Below are 18891 nucleotides of genomic sequence, written 5' to 3'. Positions count from 1 at the left end.
GCCACTGCATTCCAGAAATCAAATCTAATCCTAAAGAATCATCCCCTAGCTCTAGAAATTCCCACAATCCTTAGCATTCCATGAACATGCACATTTCGGTCAGGGCCTGCTTTAGGGCAGTGCGACTGGTGCAGCCGCACTGGGCGCTGACCTGTGGAGGGAAGCGCTGACCTTGATCCAGCTGAGCTTTCTGACATACCCTCAAACTTGTTTCCCTTAACCCAGGAGCAATAATTAATCTTTTACTCATCAGTGGGGCCCATAACACTGTGAGTAACACATTCACACACCACACCGCCCCTGAATCAATGACAAAGAGGGTGAGCTGATGGTTAGCGGGGTACCTAAGAACTATACTTTATACGTTATATACATTTCAAAGTTATTGACTAGCCTGTATAAAGAGGAAACAAAACATCAAACTACTCCTCTATTTGGTCGGTGGACCAACTAGTAGAAGTCAGTTGATGGCGATTAAAACCAGCTAAATCACAGAATTCCTCATAACTGTTAACATTTAATTTTGTCATGACTTTATTTAAATTAATAAAAACAAAATCGAGTTTAAATTTTCACTAGTTTATCTATTTCATTAGGAAATGAGTTTAGCATATTCTTTAAACAAGCTAAATTTTAAGCATTGATTTAGTGTAGGTTAAGTGAGAAAATAAATTTCGAAAGTATATTACCCATCAGTCATGGGGGAATGACTGAGTCGAATTAAACAGGTTCCCAAACTGTCTGTCTCTCTATTCTCCTCAATGTCTCTCTCCTGACATAAAATCTCTGCAATCGATCATCTTCTCTGCTCCATCAAAGTTAAAGTCCAAAAATATTTCAAAGTGTCTAGCACCACAAAATTGTTCAAACCAACAGCATGTCGTGGTGCAAAGTAAAATCCATGGAGCCAACCTTTTTCTCTCCTTCGCGCAAGCTCTTTTACAACCTTTTTCTCTAACTATCTAACTTAAAATTGAAACTTGTAAAGTCCACAGTCATTTCTGATTGGTCCATTAGAGGGGTAGTGATGGTCACCTCATGTATTCCTCGTTCAAACCAGTTTTACATCTGAAATGTAACTCTACGGTGCTTTCTCACTGCATCATCTAGAATCTGTGCCCATTGTTCCTTCCTTGCATCATTTTTACATCACTTTATTTCCTGCATTTCCTTTCCTATGGTTTTAGATGCAGGCATCATTTGGCACACTTCATGCTCTTAGGCCAAGCTGGCCATGACATCTCTCACTCCGAACACAGACCATTAGTTCACATCAGACATGCACAACGCATGTGTGGGGGCCATCTTTTCCAGAGCCTTTGCCATCGTTTCAACAAACGGCCATTTTTCTCAGACCAGGCCGCACAGGCCTCAATGGGAACTAATACGAAAATAAACACAACAGAAATTAGATTTAGAATTTTAGCCCTTCGTGTACCTCCCTCCATTCTAATTTTCCTAGTTAGTTACCTAGCAAAAGCGTACATATACGCGTCTTTTACTTACCATTTGTATTTTTCTTTTGCCACAAAAGGACCCAAGCACAAATACACACACATTTTTGATTATATATATTATCACAGCTCTATATTAATATGACTAATTTACATTCATTTAGTTAGGTATTTTATGCAGGACAGTAATTAGTTTTCCCTCGTGTAGTGCCTATCTACGTTCATTTTGTTGATTAATTCACATGCTTCATTTCTGTTAGTACTATTACGGTTATGAGAGTTTGACTTTACAAGTAGTACACAAAAATGTTGTCTCTTCCCTGCTCCATCAACTCCCCCCTTTGGTGATTTATCACCACAAATCAACCCAACTAAATTTTCTAAGAACATGTTTCAGGTTCTTCAGTTTAGACTTTAGTATCTCTTATATTTCGTCCTTTTGAATTTTCATAACATTTTTTCTTTAAAATCTTCTAGCTCAATTTACCCCATCTCACGTTCTCTTTTCTTATTCTTTTCTATATTTTTAATTTTCTTTCATCTTTTCTTTTTTCTTTTTTTTACAGACATACCCTAATCTCAAAATTAATACTATCATTATTACTATAGTTACTGGTATTAGTATTTTTCCCACTAATGAACTACCTATTTCTGCGAACCATTTCTTTACAGTAGAAAAACTGTTACCAAGTTTCTCTAGAACACCATCAACCTCCTGTGGAATAATGTATTTATGTAATTCAGTAATGTTTCTGATATATCTTTCAATATTCTGACTTTTATCAGGAATATAAGTACAACAATGTTGCACTTTCAATATTCCACAGACTCCTCCTTCCTTTGCTAATAAAATATCAAGAGCAAGTCTATTTTGCATTACCATAGCTCTCATGGCAACCATTTCAGTATTCACCATTAAAATTCCTCCATCTGTACTTGTTGATAAACAATCTACTATCGTTGATAATTTTCAAATTTTATTTGCATTAAATGCTATACCCACTGCTGGTATCAATGCTCCAAAAATATCACCTACTATTTCTAGAAAACATTCCCTTCTCCTACGTGTTAGTGGCTTACTTATCTCATGAATTCCATCAGTTCCTTTATCTACATGAACATTTTTAGGAAAGACAAGACCCAGGTAGCAAGTCCCATACCAATGATCAGGCAATCTATAATAAGCTTTGCTGCCACATATAAAATAAAGTCCAGGAAAAACAGGATCATTTCCCCTTTCAAATCCCCATCCCCCAATAATTCTATAGGTGTCTTTACAATCACTCTGTCCCACAAAATAATTACCATACACAGTATTGTCTCGTCGAATACACAATTTTCCCTGTTGTGGAGAATCTATTCCCAACGCTACATTAGCATTACTCTTAACAAAAATTTAAATGTGGGTGTTTTCAATTTACTAGCAGTTGCTTTTCTCTGATATACAATTCTTCTGTCTTCTGCCATTTCTAAAAATGCTTTCTCTTCCTTTTTTAATTTACATGTTAAGTTATTCTTAAAAGCATATTCTATAGTCAATTCATTATTTTCTAAGAACAATTCACCTAAAACTTTAGCAGGTTTCACTTTGTCCATTTTATGTACTACAGGAACTTTAGCAAATATTTCATCAACATCAGAATAATAATATTCTAATTTACCAGTTTTTTAAAATAAACTAGCTATTACACTACAAGTCATCCGTAAGTCAAAGGAAGGTGATGAGAGGTCACTCCCTCCAATACAGATGCAGGTAACTGCATACAGACATAACAGTCTCGGGTGTCCATGATTTCAACATACTCTCTCAACAATCTAGCAAAAACATTGTTTGAAAAATCATTAATGGATCTATCTTTATGAAGCTCAGTTTTATCTAAAAACTCTACATTGTTCTTTAAGTTATGTGTCTTTTCACTCTTGTTATGATCTTGTACTCGATAGGAATGTTCAAACTTTGAATGAAATGGAATTAATCTTGCTAAAACAAGCCATATAAGCATTAACAAACCTGTACGCATTATCCACATTCTACACTATTTTCGTAACATACCACATCTAGATGTACAAGAATTATTTGCAGGCATTTTCTTTTCAATAAGTACCCTTTTACAATTGATCCTTCTTTATAAAGTCTTTTTCACTTCTTTGCACACGAAAATATTTGTCCTTTAAATCCTTTATTTAATTATGTCTTTTGTTTCTTTTATTTTGTTGACTTTTTTTCAATCTATCATCCCTAATTTCTTAATTTAAGCACAGTTCTTTGTCTCTTTGCCTTTATCACTCACCAGCGTCACTTTGGTTTTCTTGACTACTTTCAACTTCTTGTATATCAAGCAAGGATATATATATCCAGTCAGGTGATTTACATTTCTGATTTGGTCTCCTCACTCTTTTAGGTCTTTGCAAAATGTCTTTATTTCCTTCTTTATGACCTTCTTAACTTGTTATTTCATTCATTTGTTCTTTCTGGTCTCCATTTACATTTATCAATTTGAACTTTAATCCTTTAATTTCTGTGGGCCAATTGTTTCCCTTTCTGGGCTTTTTAATCACAGGCTCTATTATTTCACGTTCAACTTTCCAATAAGCATGGGTGAATTTTGCGAATTCGCAATCCGCAAATTTTCGGATTTGCGAATTCGCAATCTGCAAAATTAGCGAATTCGTGCAAATTTGTGGATTTTTTCATTTTGGCGAGTTCACGAGTGTTCGCGAGGCGCTTTGCGTTTTCGCGGGGTTTTTTTTTTTGCCTAGTTAATCACTGCCACCCTCTCGTTTTTTATGCCCATCTGCCCTCTGTACCACTCATTTATGTGCCCTTCTGCCCTCTGCCCCACTCATTTTTTGTCCCCTTCTGCCCTCTGTCCCACTTTTGTGCCCTTCTGCCCTCAGCCCCACTTAGAATGGCGCCGGCAAGCTGCCAGCGCCATTCTAAAATAGCTGCAAATAGCTTCAACAGGAAGCACTAATAGATAAAGTAAAGCAGGTGCTCGAGTTGAAGGTCAAATTAAGTTACACAATCATTAATCACCCCAAGTTTGGGGGGATTAATGATTGTGTAACTGAATTTGAGCAGCACCTGCTTTCCTTTATCTATTAGAGCTTCCTGTTGAAGCTGACTTTTGTAACTATTTTAGAATGGCCCTGGCAGCTTGCCGGCGCCATTCTAAAAGAGTTACAAAAGTCAGCTCGAACTTTTGACCCAATCCGTACCGCTCGTGGATTTTGTGGGAAATTCGCGAATCTCGCGGATTGCGAATTTACCGAAAATCCGCAAAATCCGCGAGCGGAACGGATTTTCGCCCATGCTTACTATCCAAGCCCTCTTTCTGGGACTTTTTCTTACGGTTGTTTCTCCTTCACTTTCATTAGCTTCAGTTTCAGACTTCTTTTCACTTCCTCTTATTTTGATTTTTATTATTTCTGGTCCAGCTTCTGAATCCTGTTTTTTTCTTGTTAAATCAGTTCTTTTACAAGGAACTTCTCCTTAACTGGTACTTGGAATCCCATCCTCATCGTGAGTAACTTCCTTTTCTCCAGTTTCAAGATTTACGTTCTTTTTCACTGAACACTCCATTTGGTTTGTAGATTTTTAGGCCTGGGCGGTAATTTCCGTTGCACTCGTGGAATTTGGGTAATTTTGTGTTCCGCGGAGAACGCAAAATTGCCCAAAATTCTGCGTTCCGCGAAATGTTTTGCTTGTTCGCGTTCTCAAAGTGCATGTTCATGAGTTATTTCCCCCCGAGCACGCAAACAGCTATTACGAACAGGAAAAAAGCATAGCGAACAAGCAAATCCGCGTGCAAATCCTGCGTGCTCGCGGGGATTTTTTACCGTTTTGCTGAGATTGGCGTAACGCAATTACGCAAATTACGCCCGATTTCTCACTTTCATCAGCTTCATCTTGTTCTTTTTCGGTGTTCAAACTGGTTTTTGTTACTTCCAGATGTCGACTTACAGGTCGATCTTCAAGATCTAGAATTCCAATTACTTCAGTTTCTGTTTCTGATGCTGAACTTGTATCCAATATCTCCAGATGTCGCCTCACATGTCGATCTTTCTTATCTGGAATTTTGTCTGTTTTCTCCTCTGCGTCAGAGTCTGAAGTTGTATCTGCCTCTTCCAAATGCTGATTCTCAAGTTCTGGTACTCTGATAGTGTGGCTGGGGTGTACCCATCTTTTCACACCTGCACATTTTACTGTTGTTGTGCTGACCAGAATTACTTGACGCGATTTATCCCAGCGTGGAACCAGGCAGTTTCTCCTTCTGTGCACTTTTATTCGGACCTAGCCTCCAGGACTCAAATCATGAGTTGGATGTTTTTCCTGAGAACACGCATCAGTTCCAACCGGGTAAAACGCATATGTCACGGTGTCAGGCAGGCCCTTACAGTAATCCAGTATGATATCATTTATACATAGCAGTTTTTTGACAGTACAAATGCTTGTCTCATTATTCGTCCCATCAGTATCTCATGAGGACTGAAGCCTGTTTTTCTGTCTGGTATGCTCCTTAAGGCCATTAGAACAAGTGGCAAAGTATCAGGTCATTTAAGTCCAGTGGCCAAACACATTTTTCCAAGCCTGTTTTTGATTGTTCCATTAACTTGCTCAACTACCCCAGAAGCCTCTGGTCTGTAAGCATAATATAATTTTTGGCGGATATCCAATGCTTCAATATAAATTGTATAAGTTCATTTTGAAAGTGACTTCCTCTGTCTGTTTCAATCGTTACTGGAAATTCAAAACGTGGAATCACTTCTCCTAAAGGAATTTTGCTACAGTTACTCCATCATTTCTCCTGGTTGGGAAAGCTTCGACCCATCGTGAAAACAAACAAATGATCATCAGTACGTACCTAAGTTTGTTACATGGTGGCTTCTCAATAAAGTCCAACTGCATTCTAGTAAAAGGACCTCCTCCCCGTCCTATGGTTCCCAACAGTTTTTGATTCAATTGTTGAAAAATTAGACATCTTTGACATAAGCTTTCTGCAATTACACGAAACTTGCGATTATACCAAGTCTGACTAAAAGTTCTAATCATTGCATCCCTGCCAATATGTGCCTGTCCATGGTACATTCGGTATATTATTTTAATCAAAAGAGGGAGTGGAGAGAGGGAGTGTCCAGAGGCACACAGGGAGTGGATTCAGTCTCCCCTAGTCATATTTTATAAAAAATAAGGAATCCACCCACAAGGTATATAGTGGAACACAATTGTAAATCTTACGAGTAATGTGGTTCCTACTTTGATGGGAAGCACATTGTGTTTTTAAAATACCCCTCACACACCAAAAGGGACCTTGGTGTCATGCTTCATCGTAGGGGTCTTTGCACCCCTCTACAAGCGCAGCGTGCTCCTAATCAGCGAATACGCAGGAGCACTTAATGTGACCTCTATGTGTAGTGTGTGAAAGAGAGTGAAAGTGAGTAGTAGTGTCAGAAGTGAATAACTACCTTGCACCCTTCTTCGCCTTGCACCCTTCTCCCCCTTTGCCTTGCACGCTTCTCCCCCTCCGCCTTGCACCCTTCTCCATCTTGGACCCATATCCCCCTTTGCCTTGCACCCTTCTCTGCCTTGTACCCTTCTCCCCCTCCCCTTGCCCCCTTCTCCCCTCTGACTTGCACCCTTCTTGCCCTCCCCCTTGCACCCTTCTCTTCTTCCCCCTTGTATCCTACTCCTCCTCCGCCTTGCACCCTTTTTTACCTTGCACCATTTTCCCCTCTGCCTTGCACCATTCTCCCCTCTGCCTTGCACCTTTCTCCCCTCTGTCTTGCACCTTTCTCCCCTTTGCCTTGCACCCTTCTCCTCTGTCTTGAACCCTTCTCCCCTCCGCCTTGCACGGACGTACATATGTTTTCATGCCACTTTGCCACATGCGTTAAACTTAAATGCGACACAATAGCTTTCTTCTGAAAAATTAGGTGCAATCTATCAATGTATGAACACGCCGAGTACAAGACAGGGGCACGCGCTTTTTTTCTAATACAGATGATCGCTTTCACTGCCATGCGGCCAATGCTTGTTTTTCCTTCTTGTGCTCGCCATTGGGATTGTTTAATTGATAACGATGCGGCGGCTGTTAAAACATTTGTCTGGAGCAGGCTGCCCGGAGCCAGGCTCAGCTCTAAGAAGCTGGAGTGAGAGTGAAGGGCAGAGGTGGAGTCCCTGCATCACGGACGGGTCTCAGTCAGTCCACTTTCCTGCATCCACAGCGAAATTTTGTGGTCAAATCTAGTGCCCTTTTTTACAAACTACAGTGAGGTACAGTATTTTCTTCGGTTGAAGTCTTCCTGATAATGTATGAATTGTTTTGTAGTAGAGTTCTAGAGAGAAAAAAAATGCAAATGACTGGTCACTGTATGGCGCAAAAAGTAATATCTCTTTGTGGATTGTGGTCTTCCTAATGCATGAAAATTTAAGTCACAAACATGTTGGGTGGTTCAATATGTCAATTTGCTGTACCACACCAATACATGTGTTCTAAAGTTAATTAAAAGTGTCACTAAAACGAATCTTTTGTGGTCGATGTGTACAGAGATGCTGAGAGCTTTAGTTTATTTTTCTTTTACGAGTTTATGGTATTATAAGGCAAACCTACTTACATACAGTAGGTACTGAGCAGAGGTTCAAGGCACTGATTGCTGTTCATAGTAGTCCAGTACAATGAAACGTGACCGCTCAGGTAAACATATGCACGTCAGACTCAAAGCAATGGTGACTCTCTCTTCAACTTGATATTCCAAGAGGGGCAGTGCTGTCTCCTCTGGTGTGTAGGCATCTGAATGTATGGCAGCACACTTTAGAAGAACCGTGGGCTCACATTAGTGCTGTGTATTGTGTTCCCTGAATGAAGTAGCAGTCTGTGCCCCCAAATGAGGCAATGCGCATTTAAATCAAAAGGCACTGTTTTCTTCAGTAAAGGCTTTTGGTGCACAGAATGCTTCGAAGCGGTACAGTTGCTCCCTGTGGAACACTCACAGCCCTTCCCAGGCAGGACCCCTGAACCCAGTACAGAAGCTTAAAAATAGTGAAGGTTAAATGAATTATCTTGATTGGTGATTGAATGAATGCATATTGAACTATGTGCTTAGATGCAAACGGTGTTCGTTTTGAGAAGAAGGGTTTTTGTTGTCAATGTGCCCAAACGCCCATGCAGACTGAGGGAAATGGCCCCTGTGATAAGAGTGCCTTTCAGAATTGTCTTAACTCGTCACTTTCAAAGTAATTGTTTGAGTTTATGAATAAATGTTCCCCTCAAGTTGCTGTTGTTCCCTTAATCACTCATTGAGATACAGAGTGCGAGGATTGCGTGACCTGGCAGCACAAAGGAGGGGGAGAAATTGCGGCTGCTATTTCCAGGTCCCACATCCTGCTGTGGCACACACTTTGGGAACCACTGATCTATATCTTTCTCAGTGAAATCTACTCAGTAAGGTTTCTGTAACATTTTTATTTTTGAAAATTCTACCCCTAGTTCATTTGCTGTTTTCTCTAGTCTGTCATGTAGACTTTTAGCTCTCCAAGTTATACTTTTACTCATAAATATTAACTCCTCATCTTGGACTGTTTTTAATTTTTCTGATCCAATTGTTCCAATTATTAGTTCTTCCATATCTATTTTTAATCTAACCACGTCTAAAAGTTTAGGCTCTGAATCTTTCTTTTGTAACGTTTTAACCCAATCATTTAATTCTTCTGCTGTTGGCCCTACTGGAGTTTTAGTCAAATCTATAGTAGCTACACTTTTCTCTGGGATCTCAGTTGCTGATTCTGCACCGATAGGTATCCAATATATTGGACTCTGATTCATAGTTAAATCTGGTGGTGGTGTTCTAATCGTACTCTTGGTTTCATTCAGATGTGGGTACATTTGTTCTCTTACTTTTTGCATACTGGAGTTTAAAGGAATAGTTAACGAATGTTGATCTAGTTTCTGATTCTCAAAAATGTGTATTACAGGATCTATAGTTACAGGTACAGTTACAGCTTCCACATTTTTAGTTAATTCCTTAATTTTATAGCCTCAAATTGTGTTGGCCTAGGTCTCGGCTCAAGTTTCATAATTTTTTCTCGTAAATTACGTAACACTGCTGTGCTAAACAAACCCGTTTCTGGAAATGCTAGTACTCCGTTGTTTCTAGTGTATTTTGCCCAGTTTTCCAACCATAGTAGCAAGTATGATAGCCATATTATGTCGTCATGTATGATACTGGTGTTTTCGGTGGAGGAAGTAATTTTCTCTCTCTTGTGATTATTTCCTTGTCCTTTTTAAACAGATTCTTGATTTCCTTGAACCATAAAGGTTTCTCCCTGTCTTGTTGATAAAAATAATCCATCTTCACAGATTTTTCTCTCTCAATACGATCGTACGCTTCCTTTCAATCCGTACTGTTATTCTGACCAATCCCAGCGCGTCTCACACTAACGCACCTATCAACGCAGTCTTTGACACAATATTTCTGACCTATCTCAGCGCGTCTCACACTAACGCACCAATCAGAACTGAATATGTCACAGTCACGTGGCCCTATCCCAGCGCGACTCTTGTTGATGTCAGCTTCACTCCGGCACAATATGTATATATTTTCCACTCCCTAAACATGCTATTTATCACATGAAACACATTTCCATTGTCTATTTCACTAAAACAAGAGAGATAGATTGTTCAAACTCACAAGAATTCTGTATTTCCAGTAGGCTGCGCTTACCTCTTCCCTACCACAGAATTTAGTTTTGCCAATAAAGTAGCAATTCCATCGACTTTACCCTTCTTTCAAGCTTAGGTGAAAACCTACTACTCTCCCAGGGGTAAGTTTTAGTCAGAGTACATTTGACTCCTGTTCTTAAAGCTGAGATTTTACAGGTGGCCCTAGCTATTCATTCACCACTTTCATATAGAAAATGTCCCTAATGATAACACACAACGATGTTACCACTTTGAAACCAGACAATGTGCTGTGCGACTTCTCTTGCCACACATTTCCCCCTGCCTGCATACAGGGCAACCAACTTCCTACTTTCCGGAAGCTTCAAAATTCCGACTACATATCACATAATACAAACTCAACATATAATGTTAAACATAAAACATCGATAATCTCCACAGTGACCTATAGTAACCAGACCTCTGCTACCAAGAAACCTGATACTGCTGAGCTTTCCACATATCCTCAAACTTGTTTCACTTAACTCAGGAGCAATAATTCATCTTTTACTCATCAGTGGGGCCCATAACACTGCGAGTCACACATTCACACACCACACCGCCCCTGAATCAATGACAAAGAGGGTGAGCTGATGGTTAGCGGGGTACCTAAGAACTATACTTTATACATTATATACATGGCAAAGTTATTTACTAGCCTCTATAAAGAGGAAACAAAACATCAAGGTACTCCACTATTCGGTCCATGGACCAACTAGTAGAAGTCAGTTGATGGCGATTAAAACCAGCTCAATCACAGAATTCCTCATAACTGTTAGCATTTAATTTTGTCATGACTTTATTTATATTAATAAAAACAAACTTGAGTTTAAATTTTCAATAGTTTATCTATTTCATTTGGAAATTAATTTAGCATATTTTTTGACAAGCAAAGTTTTAAACATTTATTTAGTACAGGTTAAGTGAGAAAATAAATTTAAAAATCATATTACCCATCATTCATAGGCGAATGACTGAGTCACGTTAAACATGATCTCAAACGGTCTGTCTCTCTATTCTCGCCAATGTCTCGCCCCTGACATAAAATCTCTGGAATCGATCATCTTCTCTGCTCCATCAAAGTTAAAGTCCAAAGATATTTCAAAGTCTCCAGCACCATAACATTGTTCAAACCGACAGCATGTTGTGGTGCAAAATAAAATCCATGGAACCAACCTTTTTCTCTCCTTCGCGCAAACTCTTTTATACCCTTTTTTCTCTAACTGTCTAACTTAAAATTGAAACTTTTAGGGTCCACGGTAATTTCTGATTGGTCCATTAGAGGGGTGGTGATGGTCACCTCATGTTTTCCCCGTTCAAACCAGTTTTAAATCTGCAATGTCACTCTCCAGTGCTTTCTCATGACATCATCTAGAATCTGTGCCCATCGTTCCTGCCTTGTATAATTTTTACATCACTTTATTTCCTGCATTTCCTTTCCCATGGTTTTAGACGCAGGCATCTCTTGGCACACTTCATGCTCTTAGGCCAAGCTGACCTTAACATCTCTCACTCCGAACACAGGCCATTAGTTCACATTAGACATGCACGACGTATGCGTGGAGATCATCTTTTCTTGAGCCTTTGCCTCGTTTCACCAAACAGCCATTTTTCTCAGACCACAATGGGAACTAGTACGAAAATAAACACAAAAGAAATTAGATTTAGAATTTCTTTCTAATTTTCCCAGTTAGTTGTTACCTAGCAAAAGCGTACATATATGCGTCTTTTACTTACCATTTGTATTTTTCTTTTGCCACAAACGGACCTTTTACCCAAACACAAATACACACGCATTTTTGATTATATATATTATCACAGATCTATATTAATGTCTCATTTACATTAATTTAGTTAGTTATTTTATGCAGGACAGCAAATAGTATTCCCACGTGTAGTGTCTATCTACGTGCATTTTGTTGATTAATTCACATGCTTTATTTCTGTTAGTACTATTATGGTTAAGAGAGTTTGACTTTACAAGGGGTACACAAAAATGTTTGTCTCTCCCCTGCTCCATAAACCTCAGGGGGCCTGCTGTGTTTAGCAATAACTTATGATTGGAGAGATAAGGGGCACTTTTGCCCGGTGGTAGGGAGAGAATCTGAGGAGGAGGTCATGGGGGTGGGAGCGCCAAAAAGGATTGTCGCACCGGGCACCGCCAACGCTAACGCTGGCCCTGATTTCGGTTACTTTGCAATCATGTCTCTATCGAAGTTATTGAGGTATACGCACTTGGTGATTTCATTAGTTATGTATTATATATGTCTGCCTCTGTGCTGCCTATACTCACAAACAGCTTGCACCATTACCTTCAAGTGGTTTCTGCTAACCAACAACCTCCTTTCGTTACTGTGGCTGTTCTGTTGTAAAACATTCCTGTTCAAAATGTCATTCTACTTTGGGGCAGACAGGTTTCCTGGGCATAGACTGTGACAATCTGAGCTCGTAACCACTGGTGCCCAGGGGCTTAACCTTACTATACAGCTCAGCTCTCAACGGAGCACAACTTTCGCACTTGACTCTTGGGGTTCCAAAGTCGAGCAGCCCATGGTTTAGTCAGGGAAGTGATGTTGGGTTAAAGAGTCAGAACTCAATAAGCAATCTGATGGAATTTAATAACTCTATGTCCTGTGGTTACTTTGCCTTAAAAGACAAATTACTTAAAGTACTTTACTATTCATACACTGCTCAATACTGTACCCAGAAATCATCGAGCATCAGATATTACTCTGTACTCAAGTAATATTCTAGCGGTTTCTGTGAGACAGCCTGAGCTGTTCCGATTTAGCAGTTCCTACTGATAAACTTGCTGTTCAGTCTCTGTGACTCTTCTGGAGGTCAGGATGGTAGGTGTCCATCGAGAGGCCAGCCTAGACTTTTCTCAATGCTAGTGAATGCTTACTCCTCTATGACATTGGTTTCTCCCTCCCTTTGGTATCTTTCCTTTTCTCAGGACCTCTTGCCCCCTTTAGTCTTGACAGTGCATGCTGCACCTCTGGTATTCGTTGGTTGGTGGCAGCCGTGCTGCTCTTCATTGGTGTACCCTTGACCCCAGCTGAGGTGGTTGCGGTTCATGATTAGTGTGCCTCTGTGCTAGTTCAGGTAAGTGGTGACAGGGCCAGTACCTGTACCAGTGAAAAGGAGGTGAAACCAGGTGAAAAGGAGGTTGTGCCTGAGTTGTGGTGCTCATGGTCTGCTAGATCTTACTGCTTGGGTTTTTTTATGGGCTCAGTCACAAAACTCACCACACAAAAAAGCTATGTTCTCACCTAGGATTACATTGGTGAGCACTTTGGACAGGTTGAAATCCCCCCTGTCAGTGTAGTGCCTTCTCCTTCACCCTGGTTCTTTGTCAGGAAACTGGGGGATGTGACCAGGATTGTGTGCACCCTGATGCTTTTCAGTGCTTGACTATTTTCGCAGGACTCACAAAGTTTCTAGTGCCATGGCACTAGACTCTCTGGGTGGATATGCTTCCGTGCACACTGTGCGGCTTTACAGGGGATTCAGGTTTTATCCTCAGCAGAGAGGTACAGGTCTTCTTTCATGGGGTGCAGGTTCTTCATCATACAGGGACACTACCAATGTCCCTCTTGAGGGGTTAGCCAACTCTCTCCTTTGAAGCAAGGTCATGCCAGCCTGTCTTGACAAGCTGCTACAGTTCCCCAGTTTTCGAATGCCGAACCAGGCAAGGGAAGGTGGCGGTAGCTATTCTAACTCCAGAGAACAGAGTTTCTCAGTCACCACTGGTGTGAAGGCCTCGAGTCCTGATATATAAATCTTGGCACACTGACTGGAAGTTTCTGTCCCATCTTTACACCACAATTTCAGCCAGCATGCACTTTCATATACCAACAGCTCTGAGATTGCTTCTGGGATGTTCCTGGCTTCTGTTTATTCCATTCAGACTGGCTCAACCACAGTATTGTTGTCAGGTAGTAGCAAGAAGGTGGATGGTGCAAGGAGTCTTCTGTCAAGGAAGACTCAAGCAGTTTAAAAATGCTCGATAAGCAAGTAAGCAACTCTTCCTAGTAGAAAGGTCTTGTCTCTACTGTCAGCCCTCTACATCTGTTGAACTGACAGTAGTCATGCCCTATAACACGGATATATATGGAATGCCCCGCCAGACAACAGAGCTTTGTTCCAGTTTGCAGTCCTGGTCACAAAAAGGCCGTGTGCTTGCATGATTGTCATGTGTGCTAAGCAGGGCTCCCAAATCGACTGTGCTTGCTCTGATGAACTTGAGGTCAGGCGCATGCACTCCAGACATGCAGTGCACCTTTCCTTGTTACAAACAGCTGCTAAATAAATAGGTAAACTAAAGTGAAAAGATCTCTATTTCTTCATAGACCACTGGGGCCTTGACAACATAAGCAAGACTGATTACCACTCCATTCCACAGACTGTTGAGCTTCTTGTCAAGCTGGATGTAACAATGTGCGTGAGAGCCTTTGATCTGGACTGCACTGACTTCTGGGGTCAAAGAAAAGATGATATTCATGATCAAGAGTCCATATACCAGTTTAAAGTGACGCACTTTGTCAGGCGCTTTGCTTGATCTTTCTAGTCTGCCTTTTTCCAGCCTCGGTGCGCTCAATAAACTGTGAGTAGAAAGCGTGCCTATGTTTTTTGAATAATCTAGAAGCAGAGCACAAGGGTCTGCTGGCGAGAGGACACACCTCTAAATATACCGGAACCATAAGTGAAAGTTGGCTTTCTTAAACCAGGTTGAGAGAGCTTGACCATTTGAGGAAGAACAGACTCTAGGGAGGCGTTCCCACTGTTGTACTTTCAACTCTGGGAGAGGCTAAAACTCTGTGAAATAGATCCAGCCGTCCACAACTGGGGCCCTTCACTTCTCCCTACATATGCATAGGTAACTTTCAGTTTGGGCATATGTGTAGTCTGCAGGGAGATCTTGAACAGTATGAATTGTGTCCTCTTTGGGGACCTGTTGCAGGCATAACAAGAAATTAGCTCGTAAGAGGAGTTAGGCAGTTCCACCTTCTCTGTACTGGAACAGCCCCTTGGGCTGCACCTCAAAGACCCGATATAGTGTTACACCCCTTTTTGGGCTCTGACAGCAATATACATTCCACCCAGAGCCCTGTCCAAGCACAAAAGTAACTGGTTGACTGACTAAACATAGTTCATCATTTTTTGGCAGTCAGCCACAACCATATCAATTTACAGAAAATGAAAAAGATAGTAATAAAAGCACCAGCAATAGACCCTCTGGTTCCTAGAATTCAGAAGCTACAAAGTTGATTCACCAGGCGATGCGTACCACGCCAGGACGCTACAATATTGCAATGGTTTATAGATATTGCTTTTATCTGATTGTCATTGGTAGAAATCAATATGAGGTTCTTCAGTTGAAAACTAACATCGCCGAATAACACACTAACTGATAGTAGAAACCTTTGCTTATAGTTCAGTTTCTTCTTTATTAATGCATCATTGTATTTCCATGAGAGGCAGCTCTGATCTGTCAATGAGTCCGATTAATGTTTTCCTATTCCACAAGCAGGCAGGCTGGCTGCCCCACACCCAGAATACCCCAGCAGTGCGACCCCAACACAAGTCCTCTAATACAAGCAAGACAGCCTCAAAATGAAAGGTGGATTAATGTTCACTATTCAAAAAAATTTTTGTTATATTTTATAAAGCAAGCGTACTGAAAGGAAATATGTATTTTAAAAAACTACAAAAATTGACATTTGTGTTTCACCTAAAAAAAAGTGAGAGTCGAGAGATTCTAGAGCCTTTCTTCTAGACCTATCAGTGTTACGTGAAAGGGCAGAGGTCGAGAAAGGAAAAGAACGCCACATAGAACTGGTACGCGTATTCTTTTCTTTTATCAAACAGAAAATAGCATACATCTACATAACAGGGCATGTGGGATATGTCAGGGAGATGAAGAGTGGAAATGGTGTTTAGAATGGCGGGATAAAGTTGAGGTAAGAAGAGAAAATGAATGGTGGCCAATTTAAGCCCTCCATCAACCCCTTGCTCTCCAAGATGGCGCCCACAGCCCTAACTCCTCTTCATCTCTTTCCCGTAGAGGTGCTTTCGACGGGAATGTGGTTACTTGCAATAAACATGCTGCAACCAGCAGGGGAGCCAGTCTGTCACACAATCTTCTATGTATTGAAGGCGAGATACACTACATTGCCGAGGACACTCTCCCAGGCTATAGTGTCATGCAGAGCCAGGATTGCACACCAGCTACAGAAGCTCCACCTCTCTGCCAGTTCGATGCTGCCATGAGGTTGTAATGCAGTTCTTGGTGTTAAGTTTAAGTTTATTAGCATAGTTAATTAAAACCATTGCAATAATAGCGCTACAATATTCATAAAACATAATTAAAATTGTTTAAAAGCTAAAATAGAAAATTCAATGCGGTTAAAACACAGTTGGATTATGCTAGTTGGGAAGAGTCAATGGGTCGCTAGATTCTGTGATTTTCTTGGACTCAGAAATCTGTGCTCCGGCCATACTTGCCCGATTATCCGAGCGAAATTGTCTCTGCTTATTGCAATAGGGTTCCCCCTGCTACTCCAAATTCACATATGGCAGTCTGTTTCACGATGATGGGCTTTACGGAGCATTCTTTGATGTTAGCAGCATTTTTTGTTCAGCCATCCTCAGGAATGTTACCAGTCTGCAATTTAATTGAGTATTTGCCGGGTTTAAGTAGGCCAGCACTGCTTGCCTTCTAGTGCGGATACCTTTCTGTTTGAATGGATCTTTTAGAAGTTGTATCCGCGCTTGGTGCAGATCTTCACATAGGCAAATTAAATGGAGAATATCACCATTCTTGATATTACACAGCCTACAAGAATCTTGGCCTTTTATCCTCAGCCATGGTGGTAGATGCTGAGTACATGGAAGGATCCCAGTCTGTACCATAAGAAATTCATTTTTATCACCCTAGGGTTGCCTTGATTGAAATATGGTTGTGGGGTGAGTAATTTACAGGCGCTGAGTGTCATCCAGGCATGTGATCTTTTCGAGAAAGTTGCCTTGTCCTCCAATAAGGAGGATAGTTTTATGTTTTTCCAGACCAATTTTTTGAAATTTAGGTGGCCGAGATGCGCATCTCCAAAGACCAGTGAGTTTGGTGGAATCTAAGGCTAGTTTGAGATGATTTCTTGCCTGGGAAAACTCCCTGTGTTGTATGTCGTGCCACAACAGATAGTTAAGCGTGTTTGTATTGGCCTTGCTTATCTTATGCCAACAGATGATATATGCGCCATTTCCGGCCAAGACTTGTTGTTGAAGGCCAAACTCCAGCCTTATTTGTCCTGCTGACGTGTAAGAAGGAAGACAGAACATGGTTCTGTAAGCTTTCACCAGCGTCCTATCCAGCTCCTTAGCGTCTTTTCCCTGCATTGCCTCGCTGCCATAGGTTATCGAGGGGAGAAGTTTAACCTGAACTACCTTCAATAGTGGAGTCAACGTCGGTCCCATCAATTTGTTTGCAAGATTTTTCATCGTTAAGGCGGTTAGCAGACCTTTCCTTCTTATTTCCTCATTTTGGCGCCAGAAGGAACCTTCCTTATCAAATACGACTCCTAGATACTTATACTCTCTCCACCTCTCTCGCCAAGGAACCAATGTTTCTGTGTGCTCTTTTTTATATTGATTGGCATTGTCTTTGTTTTGCTCAGGTTTATTTTTAAATTATTTTCTGTTGCATATTTCTGCATTTCAGTTAGTAGATGTTGAAGGTCAACATACGTGTGACTTAGCAGAACTACATCATCTGCATACATGAGATTTGTTAGAGTTTTCCCTCCCAACCTGTGGGAGTTGCAGGCATCCAGCACATTTGGAAGGTCAGCCGTAAATAAATTAAACAGGGTTGGTGCAAGCACACAACCCTGCTTCAGTCCTTTTGTAGTTGGTACTTTCGAGGAAAGGTGGGTGCCTCCGCCAAATTTCACCTGCACCCAGGTGTCCGTATGTAGGAGCATCAGCATGTTTAAGAGGGTCTGTGGAATGCCCCATGGTGCCAGTTTCCCCCATAGTCTGCCTCTCTCTACATTGTCAAACGGAGCACTAAAATCAATATAACATAGGTATAAGGGTAACTTGGAGGCTTTAGCTGCATCAATTATTAGAGAAATTGTAAGGATGTTTGTGGTTGTGAGTGTGAGCTCCGCTAATATAATGCCTGCAAAGTATTTTGCTTCGTTGTCAATTAACGCAACTAGGTGGTAGTTGTTCGGCTCAGCCTTGTCACAATTTTTATGAATTGGCACTATTCTTGAGCCCTTCCAGGCTTCTGGTATTCTATTTAGCAGCCTAATTTCCAGGAACAGTGGTTGTAAAATATCTGCCCATTCTTTGCGCTTCGCTTTGAACAGTGCTGGCGGTATACCGTTTGGTCCCGGGGCACCTTCTTTCCTCCCTTTGGCGATCTGCTTTTCAATTTGTAGTGACTGCGTATGGTTTGCTGCGCCCAATGGTTTCCTTCCTGTGGCTGGATACTCCTGCTCCCTTATCTCAGATATACTACCTGCGGCTATTCCCTCTGAGAGCTGCCAGTTGACCATTCGTTCTCCTGCATTTTCCGTGTGGTTGTTAAAGTGGCTAGTAAGATATTTTATCCAGATTGCTTCTGAGATGTGAGACCCGATGTCCTCAGATTTTGGGCGCATTATCCTGTTCGCAGTTTTCCAAAAACGGGCGCTGTTATTGCGATTTATATC

Source organism: Lissotriton vulgaris, chromosome 5 (assembly GCF_964263255.1).
Source record: "Lissotriton vulgaris chromosome 5, aLisVul1.2, whole genome shotgun sequence".
In the NCBI taxonomy this organism is placed as follows: domain Eukaryota; kingdom Metazoa; phylum Chordata; class Amphibia; order Caudata; family Salamandridae; genus Lissotriton; species Lissotriton vulgaris.
Note: the sequence above shows the minus strand (reverse complement) of the source record.